The sequence below is a fragment of the Gobio gobio genome (genome assembly GCF_949357685.1).
Source record: "Gobio gobio genome assembly, chromosome: 25".
NCBI classification, from domain to species: domain Eukaryota; kingdom Metazoa; phylum Chordata; class Actinopteri; order Cypriniformes; family Gobionidae; genus Gobio; species Gobio gobio.
This window is the reverse complement of record NC_137121.1, coordinates 38,320,499-38,331,340: the sequence shown is the minus strand read 5'-3', so window position 1 is coordinate 38,331,340 and position 10,842 is coordinate 38,320,499. Positions and strand designations below refer to the sequence as shown.

General features: G+C 48.5%; 1 pseudogene across 1 annotated transcript; it reads right to left on the bottom strand.

Annotated features, from left to right (window-relative positions):
* Positions 1–7,598: 7,598 nt before the first annotated feature.
* On the bottom strand, positions 7,599–9,669 carry LOC307121292 (transmembrane emp24 domain-containing protein 6-like; annotated as a pseudogene). The gene is made up of 5 exons: positions 9,544–9,669; positions 8,435–8,631; positions 8,372–8,375; positions 7,877–8,052; positions 7,599–7,712 (listed from the first exon to the last, which is right to left on the bottom strand). The product of its transcript is annotated as a transmembrane emp24 domain-containing protein 6-like (transcript).
* Positions 9,670–10,842: the final 1,173 nt, after the last annotated feature.

The following is a 10,842-nucleotide window of genomic DNA, read 5'->3' as shown; positions in this document are numbered from 1 at the left end:
TTATTTGACTTTCGCTTCAGCGCAGGAGCAAGAGTTGTGTGACAGCACGATCTCATGAGACACTACAATAGGCTTGTATACTAATAATTCATTAATAAGGACTGTTCCCTTTCGTTCAGTCACTCCGACGTACGTCAGTGACTGACGAATGGGGGTTTCGCCTAGAAGCCAATTACCTTCGAGGTGTTTAACAGCGCCCAATGGCGTGCCAATGCCATGGGCATGCGGAATTTGCATGCGTAACTCCGCCCCACCGTGTGGGTATATAAGGAAGTACGCTGGCAACAATCGCATTATGTTTCTGCTTTGGAGCCAAGAGCATCTCTTCACTCCTACAAGCATGATTTCTGAAGTCCTCTCTTCAGTCTTCGAGACGAGCGGTTCTCCAGGGTGTTGGTGTGACGGCGCATTCCAGCGATCTCATGCTGCCTGCCTGCTGATCTGTGCAGTGATCTGCAACAGCTGTGTGTGTGTTTCCCTGGGCGCTTCGGCACTTCTGCAGAGCTTTCCTCTCACAAAAAGAGCTTGCGCGTGGCACGTCTTTTTCAAGACGGTTCGCCCGTGCACTTCCGGGTGCGATCGATCTCCGTTGCTATGGGCACATTCACTGCTCGATGTGTTTGGGCTTCAGCACGTTCGGGCAGTGTTTGTGGATGTGTCATGTTCCCACTGCGGGAACGTGACCATCGCGATGTCGCGGTCGAGACTCAGTGATCTCCGTGAGGAGAGAGAGTCCCCTCTGCCACACCCCAATCTACCGTCTCTGAGAGAGGTGGTACTTTGGCTGGTGGCCAGGGTGACCTGAGGGCGGTGCCGTGGTATTAAGAACCCCGACGATCATTCCTCGGACTACGCCCCCTCTCGCACATCGCTTCCCGCGAGTGTTGGACTGAAACAGCGGCCCGTCTCTGACGCCTCGTTCGTTTCGTTCACGCTCCAGATAGCAGTGAGATGTCGATCGCCGCATCCCAAGGTGGGTTGGAGTCCTTTGGGGATGACGATTAGGTTGTGCTCCGCCTCCGGGTGTGTCAGCGCTGCCTGATCCGACCTAAAGTTGACAGCCATGTTATCTCGGGCAGCCGCGAGTCTCGCGCTGGTGTGGAACTCCGCCCAGTCGCGAGTGCTCGTGGTTGCGCGATTGGTTTTTGGGGGCGGCACCCGACAGCTGTTGGGCCCCGCCCCCAATGCCTTTCGCTCCCGAGGTGCATGAGGAGATCACGCGGTCCTGGAAGTCCCCGTGCTTCCCGCGATTGTTTGGTGGCCTCCTCCGCCTTCTCTGCCCTTGATGGGGCCGCGGCCTAAGGGTACACTGGGGCCCCCTCCCCCCCACTGTTGAACTCTCTGTTGCGCACTACGGTGTCCACAGAGGGCTTTGACGTGGCGTGGTGTGGCTGTCCTAAGCACCCTCCCAAAGCCTGTGGGCTCGTCTACTTCGGTGGCGTGGTCCTGCAGAGCTACGGGCAGGCCGCCGCCCCTTTGCACATGCACAAGGGTGGAGCCGACCCAGGGCTCTTCAATGAGCTGCGTGCCGCAACTAATCCCGCCCCCCGGGCGGTGAAGGTAGCCACACGCTCCCTGGGTCGGGTGATGTCCACAGCTGTGGTCCGGGAGAACACCTGGCCTTACCTGGTGATGTGGAGGACGTTGAGCGGGCCCGCCTCCTCAACTCGCCCATATCCCAGGCTGGCCTCTTCGGCGCCCAACGGTTCTCGGCCGCCCCAGAGCAGACTGAGGCTGTAACACGTACTGCCCCGGCGGCCAGCTGCTGCACCCAGCCGCCGGCTCAGTCGCCTCAGTCCACTCGCCGCCGAGGGCGCCCTCCCTCCTCCCGCCCGGCCCCAGCAGCAGCCTTCACCTGGGCCGCGCCGTGGAGGTGGTTGAGGATGACGCCAGTCCGCTTTACAGCCTGGTTAAACGCCAGGCTGGAGGTGGACAACTCAGAGACGGGTTCCAGTTCTTCCCAGGGGATGGTAGCAGGGCCTCTCCTTCCCCCGGTGGAGGGCCGGGGGAAAATCCTTCCGCTGCTGGCCCCCGGGCTAGCAGCGCTTGGGAAGAACTCATGTCCCTGTCTCTGAGGACCCAGAGACCGGTGATGACAGTGTGCGCCACCCACGGGTCCCGCCACTCGCATCCCTCTCTGTCGCCATCCTCCTGGCAGAGCAGACCCCAGTGGAACGCGCGTCCTTCCCTGGTCTCCTCTGTCAGGACGCAGCCGTTAACCGCACCCCCACACCGGGACGCCCAACAGCCTCACTTGTCCGGGTCGGTAACGCTGCATCGCTGCCCCACACCGGGTACGTCTGTAGTCCGAATGACCCCGCTGGTGCAGTTCCTGGGAGCCTGGCTTCAGATTCCAGGGCTGTCCCGCTGGGTCGCGAAGACAATCAGGCGCGGCTACGCGATTCAGTTCGCGCAGGCTCCTCCCTGCTTCCGGGGAGTCCGCTTACTATGGTCGGGGCTAATCCCCCTGTCATGGCGAAGGGTGCGATCGAGCCTGTCCCTCCAGCCGAGATGAAGTCCGGGTTCTACAGCCCCTACTTCATTGTACCCAAAAAGACCGGTGGGTTAAGACCAATCCTGGACCTGCGCATCTTGAACCGTTACCTACACAGGCTTCCGTTCAAGATGTTGACAGCGTAACGCCTTTTCGAATGCGTTTGTCTGGTCGATTGGTTTGCAGCGATCGACCTGAAGGACGCCTACTTCCATGTCTCCTACCTCGACTCAGACCGTTCCTACGGTTTGCTTTCGAGGGGCGGGTATGTCAGTACGCGGTCCACCCGCGTGGCTCATAATGAGTCACTCTCGAGAGCAGGTTTGCGGACACAGAGATCTGGTTCTCCACCACTTAGCCCGTCTGGGCCTTCGGGTCAACTGGGAAAAGAGCAAACTTTGCCCCGTGCAGAGGATCTCTTTTCTCAGTATGGAAATCGACTCGGTCGCCATGTGCGCGCAGCTTACGAGCGAACGCGCGCGCGCAGTCTCTGCTGACTTGCCTCCGTCAAATCGAGAGCAAGAGTGCGGTTCCACTGAAACACTTTCAGAGGCTCCTGGGGAATATGGCATCTGCAGCCGCGGTGACGCCGCTCGGATTGCTACACATGAGACCGCTTCAGCACTGGCTTCGCGATCGAGTCCCGAGATGGGCATGGCGGTCTGGCACGCTCCGGGTCCAAGTAACCCGGGCCTGCTTACAGACACTCACTCCGTGGTCGAACCTCAGTTTTCTACGGACCGGCGTGTCCTTAGAACGAGTTTCCAGGCATGTTGTTGTGTCAACGGATGCCTCCTCCACGGGCTGGGGTGCCATGTGCAATGGACAAGCAGCCGCGGGCTCCTGGACAGGACCCCAGCGCCTTCTGCATGTCAATTGCCTCGAGTTGCTGGCAGTACGGTTCGCCCTGCACTGCTTCCGAGCGTTGCTGAGGGGTCAACACGTACTTGTCCGGACAGACAACACAGCCTCTGTGCGTACATCAACCACTAGGGCGGTCTACGCTCCCGCCGTATGTCTCAACTCGCCCGCCATCTCGTTTTATGGAGTCAGAAGCACCTGAGGTCCCTTCGTACTATCCACTTCCCGGGAGAACTGAACCGTGCAGCCGACAAGCTCTCACGGATTCAGCCACTTCCTGGAGAATGGAGACTCCATCCCCAGACGGTCCAGCTGATTTGGGAACAGTTCGGCGACGCACAGGTAGATCTGTTTGCCTCCCACGACTCTTCCATTTGCAGCCTGTACTATTCCTTGACCGAGGGCACGCTCGGCACGGATGCACTGGCGCACAGCTGGCCCCAGGGCCTACGCTTATATGCGTTTCCCCCAGTGAGCCTTCTCGCACGAGTACTGTGCAAGATCAGGGAGGACAAGGAGCAAGTCATGTTGGTCGCCCCATATTGGCACGGCCAGACCTGGTTCTCAGAACTGCTACTCCTTGCGACAGCCCCTCCCTGGCCTATTCCTCTGAGACCGGACCTCCTCTCTCAGAGACGGGGCACTCTATGGCACCCGCGTCCAGCGCTCTGGAAGCTCCACGTGTGGCTTCAGGACGGGACGCGGCAGGTTTGAGTGGCCTGCCACCTGCGGTGGCCGCCACCATCACTTCCGCTAGGGCAGAGTCTACACGACACCTCTATGCGTTGAAGTGGAGCCTCTTCGTCACCTGGTGCTCTTCCCGCCAAGAAGACCCCTGGAAAGCCCGATCGGGTCCGTGCTTGAGTTTCTCCAAGAGGGGCTGGAGTGAAGGCTGTCTCCCTCCACCCTCAAAGTTTATGTGGCCGCTATATCTGCCCACCACGATCTCTTGGAGAACAAGAAGGTAAGTCAGCACGACCTGATCATCAGGTTCCTGAGGGGGGCGAGGAGACTGAATCCTCCTCGCTCTCCTCTCGTTCCCTCTTGGGACCTCTCAGTAGTCTTACGTGCTCTGCAGAGGCCTCCCTTTGAGCCTTTGCGGTCGGCCAATATTAAGTTTCTGTCGATGAAGACGGCTCTGCTGACCGCATTGGCCTCTCTCAAGAGGGTCGGGGACCTGCAGGCATTTTCGGTTGACGAAGCGTGCCTAGAATTCGGGCCGGCTAACTCTCACGTGACCTTGAGACCCCGGCCTGGATATGTGCCCAAGGTTCCTACCACTCCCTTCAGAGATCAGGTAGTGAACCTGCAAGCGCTGCCTTTGGAGGAGGCAGACCCAGCCTTGGCATTGCTCTGTCCAGTACGCGCTCTCCGCGCTTATGTAGACATGACGCAGTGTTTCAGGACCTCAGACCAGCTCTTTGTCTGTTATGGTGGAGAGCGGAAGGGAAGTGCTCTCTCAAAGCAGAGGTTGTCTCACTGGATAGTGGACACCATTGTTTTGGCTTACCAGCAGCAAGGTCGACCATGTCCCCTTGGTGTGAGGGCACACTCCACCCGGAGTGTGGCCTCCTCTTGTGCTCTAGCGCATGGCGCCTCGCTCAGTCACTGATATTAGAAGCTCCTCAGCTCTTCTCAACACTCACTCATTCAGATTGACTCAATGATTTCTGATATAACACTGTTTAAAGAAATATATTTGATGAGTTTGCTGTGACCTCTGAGGTGACCTTTGACCTCTTTGATCATGGATGATGTTGTGGAGTTTCTCATAATGATGCTTCTGTTCTTCATATGCAGCTCAATCTTCAGGATTCACAGAAAAACCTGCAGCTTCAGACTTCAATCTTCAGTGAAAATCTGCTCAAATCATGAGTTTATTGAATATTATAGCCAAAGTCAATAGAAAGTGTCAACAATGAAAATATAAAAGGTATTTTGCATGTTCTCCACAGTCAAGCATGTTTTCATATTCAAGGTCTGTTCTAAAAGTCTCTGGACTGGTTCTGAATCTCCACACAAGATCATGAAACGTGAACAAGCTCTAATATGTCTCCATCTTTAACAGCCTGTTTCTTCTCCATCTGATGATTTCAGACACACATGAGCCTTCATGATAGATGGAGTGACACCATCAACTCTGATTAGAGATTCACAATCAGTCCTGATACTTTCTGAACAGACTCATGATTCATGATCTGACTTTAGTGATGGCGGTTCATCTAGTGGAAGTGTAGCAGTGATGATGCTCACATGACTGAATATGGACACAGAGATGGACATTCATCTGCACATCCTCAGTGTCTCAGGAGTCACAATAAAAATAAAACTACTGAACTAACTCAAATAACATGAGTCAGAATGTAATGATCATTGTGTAACTCTAGTGTGTGTGAGTTTGTTCTGAGCACAAGCTGTTGTAAATCCTGCCCACTTCTTTGCATTGTCAGCACATGCTTCAGTCTGAGAGTGTTTATAGTGCTGTGAGTTTAACACTTCATGACTGAGAGCAGAACAGAACACAATCTTCATCATCACACAAGACACAAGAACAACAATGAACACCATCAACATCTTCATCTGGACTCTCACTCTGTTTGCTCAAGGTTTGTACTAAAATATTCATAAGGATTAATAACTCCTTTAAAATTTATACTATACATAATTTAAATTTCTGTTTTCTTTCAGAGTGTAGAGGACAGTACACAGTAACTCAGAGTCCATCAATAACAGCTCAACCAGGACAAGACGTCAGAATAAACTGTAAAACCAGCAGTAGTGTGTATAGTGATAGTGCTGGTACTTACTTACACTGGTACTCACAGAAACCTGGAGAAGCTCCTAAACTCCTCATATATGTGACATCAACCCTTAATACTGGAACTTCATCTAGATTCAGTGGCAGTGGATCTGGCAGTGATTTCACTCTGAGCATCAGTGGAGTCCAGACTGAAGATACAGGAGATTATTACTGTCAGAGTTTACATTATCCAAACAGTCAGTGGGTGTTCACACAGTGATAAAGAGTCGTACAAAAACCTGTGTCAGTCAGACGTCACAGTGACTGCACTGATACAGCTGAGAGATACTGCAGCTGCTGATGGACCATCACACACAACACAATGGTGTATCAAACCTTTCACACACTTTATTTATTTATTATGATGTAAGTAAACATGTAACACAATCTTATATCTCTTACTATAATGTGGAGAAAATGTAAGTGGTGCTTGTCCCTGCAAAACTTTCCACTACAATATTATCTATATTATTTACTGTAGTAAAATCCCTTTAATTGCACTTCCACACTTCACCACTAGAGGGTCACATGTCTTTACATCACTGAGATCTACACACCTTTCCTTTAAGACCGTGGCTGCATCTGAAATCACACACTTCTCTACTATATAGTTGATGAAAAACAGAATGTGACACAAGAAGTTTGTCTGGATTCACAGGACTCTGAGCTGGATTGAAATGGTGGCTACAAAGAAATCTCTATCACTCATTTTGGTCATGGTTTGTCTTGAAAACAAAGACATTTTGATGGTCGTCGTAAGAGAAGTCACACTGCAGGACTGTGTGCCAAATCTTCTCACACTGCCAGAATTTCATCTGATGTTAAATTTGATCGCAATGGTCAGTTAGTTATTCGGCTGTCAGTGAACATGTCAAACTAACGATCAAAGACTTCAGATTTTAGCCTAGGATCAGAGGAATCTTTTAGGATTTGCAAAAGTTGCAAAAGTCTCAGACGGCCAAATCATGGCCAGAAATCGAACAGTGTGCACCAGGATTAAGATTAAAACTTTGTCAAACTACATGATATTTGTGGAAATGTCTAATATCTGTAAGAATTGAACAGAAGGATTGTTCATATTTATATCTAATGTGCATCATGTGTCTTTGTTTCTGACTCACTCCCCCTCATACACACACACACACACACACACACACACACAACTGCTCACAGACGAGACCTGTTTTCTGAACCCAGCGTATCATTAATAGTTTTGTGGATTGAACTCTTGGAGCTCTTCCTCTCTAACCGAGTCAAGGACGATCTCAGCAGTCCAGAGGCTTCAGACACTGACAGTGTTTCATTATAAACTGATGAACATGAACAAACCTCATCTCTCCATTAGTCCAACTCTTCTGACTCATTTCAGAGAATAAAGTGTCAGACAGTGAAACTCATATTTGCATCATCAGGTGATTGTGTTCCTCTCAGAATAGAGCAGCTCCATCAGCAGATGTTCAGCGTCCTCACAGGAGCTTCATGTTACTGGAATCCACTACTTCTCTTCTTTCTGGAGATATACTGGCCTTACAAACTAGACAATAAAGTCTAATGTTTCTGTGGAAGACACACAGTTACTGACATTCATCTCCTTTCATAGAACATTACAAATAATGGCATTTTGCTGAGAGTCATGAAAAACGAGAAATTAAAACATAATTAAAAGCAGATCACATTACAGTAAGGATGTGTTTGTTGCGTTAGATGAAGTTGTTTATTACCTCAATGAAGGACAATGTACTGTTTATCTGTTTCATATCCTCTTCTTTCTTTTTCTTCTCTTCTTCCTTTTGTTTCTCAATGTTCTCTTGTCCCTCGTAATACACACCAAAGTTCAGGAAAACCTGCACGCTCCCAAAGCGATTGTGGAAATGACTGAAGCACATCTGATAAAAACCTGCACAGATACACATTTTTTTACACTTTTACATTTGTTTGTGAGTTTTGTTTGTGAGTGTGACTTTTACTATGGCACTTTGATGTTAGTTAATTTAGTGTTTCATGAAAACGACATGAATTTTTAATTTCTGTGTGTTATTTTGCGTCTGGCATTCACTGCATGGTCCACATGAAATCCACTGTGAATTCTAGAAACAGATGATTTCTCTGTTCATAACGGCAGCAGATGAACTAAAAGACGGATGAAGGTGAGACTATTAAGCCGCTCTGCGCATTAGCAAACACAGACAGATGTCTATCTGAACACACACACACACTGAGCTGGAACATTCAAAGGATTCGAGTGCACACTATTGTTTAAATGCAGAACAATGTTTTACCATGAAGTGTAAGTAGAAGCGCTCACCATAGTGAGAAAGTGCCAGAAGCACTGGAGGTCTCCGGCACACAGCGTGATGGCAAAGTCATACTGATCCGCTCCCCAGAAAAGATCCTGATCTGAAAGCTCTGGATGAGGGTCTTTCAACGCTCCACTGTTGCCCAACCCAAACAAGGACTTTAGGCAGCTGCCAGTCCGCTAGATGTGTGTGAACGAACAGACGGCTCTCCTTCTGTTAGGGTTAGGGTTTGGCACCTTGCACAATATGTATTTTGTTTTCAAGATCTGGAGGAGATGTCCCAGGACAGTATGGACACTGTTCTTCTAGTGGGTCAAATTGTTCAGGAATGGGCGTATTTGCTGTGGTTAAATCCACTGGAAGGTCCTCTGGGATTATTGTTGAACTCCAGAAGTAGTTGGTCTGTGTGATGATGCCACTACGTGAATGTTCAGAATGTTTGGTGGATGTCATCGGGGGAAATGATCTTCTCCTCTACATCTTCAGTTTCCTCATTTGAGGTGTCCACTGTATTTTGTAGCAGCTGGGGATGCTCTTGGAAAAGCCACTACATGGATAAGTATCTATGGACACAACTGATCCGGTGTTTTGTACCTCTGCACCTGCAGTGCCATTTACCAGTTTTACTATCAAAGGTGCAGAGAGTTCTTCAGAGCTTACACAAATTGTCCTTTTGGCCTGCATACACAGAAAAGTATATATATGTATATATCACTCAGAGATGCCTTGCTCAACCCGGAAAATAGGAAAGACACAGTCAACATCCACAGAGAAAGCCTTCTGGTTTAATGCTGTGCATTCTTCTTGTCTTGATTTTGAACAAAGTCCTTTTTCCAGCATCTCCTGCAAGGACTCATGGCTCAGTGCTTCTATATGATGTTGCTGTCTTGGTCCTTTCTAAGTGAAGACATTCTTTCCCTGGGTTTCCACTGTTTGCAGATATGCTCATGAAATCCATGTCTCCACTTCACAGGCTAAATATTTCATAACTGAAAACTTTTGCACATGTACAGGTAGTCTCAACCCATGGGATTCTTCTGTTGTCACATATATTCCATTCACAAAATCGCTGCATATCATTGGTTCCTGACGGCCATGCTGTTGTCTCTCATGTCTTTTGTAGCTGGATGTGTTGGTGAAATGAATCCCACATTTCTTTCAGAATAGGTTCCCCTTCTGAACTGGATCATGGCTGGTGTCCTGGCAGGGTTCTCCATCATCTAAGAAATTATCACGATACATGGCATTATTACATTTTCCACTTTATTTCAGTTATATTGATGTAGTATAACTGTGTGATGGTTATGTATTATGTGCTGAGCTGAGGGTTCTTCAGTAACCATCAGACCTGCAGCCACACCACAAAAACAAACTAAAGTCAATGACCGAAGATAAAACTAAGCATCTAAAAATCAAGAGTGAAAATTTCACAACTGAAAGTAAACGTACCATTTTTTAAAAGTGCCACTTAAAATCAAATGATCTAAGAATATATATATATACATATATATATATATATATATATATATATATATATATATATATATATATATATATATATATATATATATATATATATATATATATATATATAAATATATATATATATATATATATATATTTACAAAGGATGGAAATGAACACTCAATTAAAAATCAAAATCAAAAATTGATTTCTGGTCAAAATGACCCGAAGTAAGGATGAAGGTTAAAGTCCCTGTAAAGGCAATTCTGAGATTTGTTTCTAAACACATTATAAATGTTAGAAATGTATTGCTGAAACACATTACAAAGACTGTGAACTATGAAGTACTGAATTCAGAAGTTAGACCGTTAAACAGTTTTTCCACCGTTGCTGTGTTCAGGATTTTCTGGGCGGGGCTAAAACGGTGGCTTGATGACGCACTGGAGCCACCGAGCCTGGCTCCTCCCCTAACACGATCATAACTAGAGCACATTCGCATCAGTTCGATCGCGAGTTACTGTTAGTTACTATAGTCAACAACTTACATAACAGCTTACAAAACAAAAACGATGAAGAAGTGGATTAATTTTGTGAACAGCAACCTTGATGGAGAGCTGAGGATCATCACCGACACCCACCTCTGCAGTGACTTTACACCGAATCGTTTTACAAACTTTCACCGGAGACAACTGGGATTCACTGATAATCCGCTGCAGAACCGACTATCCCCCGCCCAGGCCTTCATCCTCCCGTCCCGCCGACATCTGGTGCGTTGTGATCATAGACGCTCGTGTCTTGTGTCTTGTGTGCTACTGCCGCTTTCCCGCGAGTGGGCGTGGTTTCGGCGCCGACAGCGGACACACCCCCAGCGTTTGAGAGCAGAGAATGCTGCTCATTTTTTCAGGTTTTTGATAAGCTATTTTATG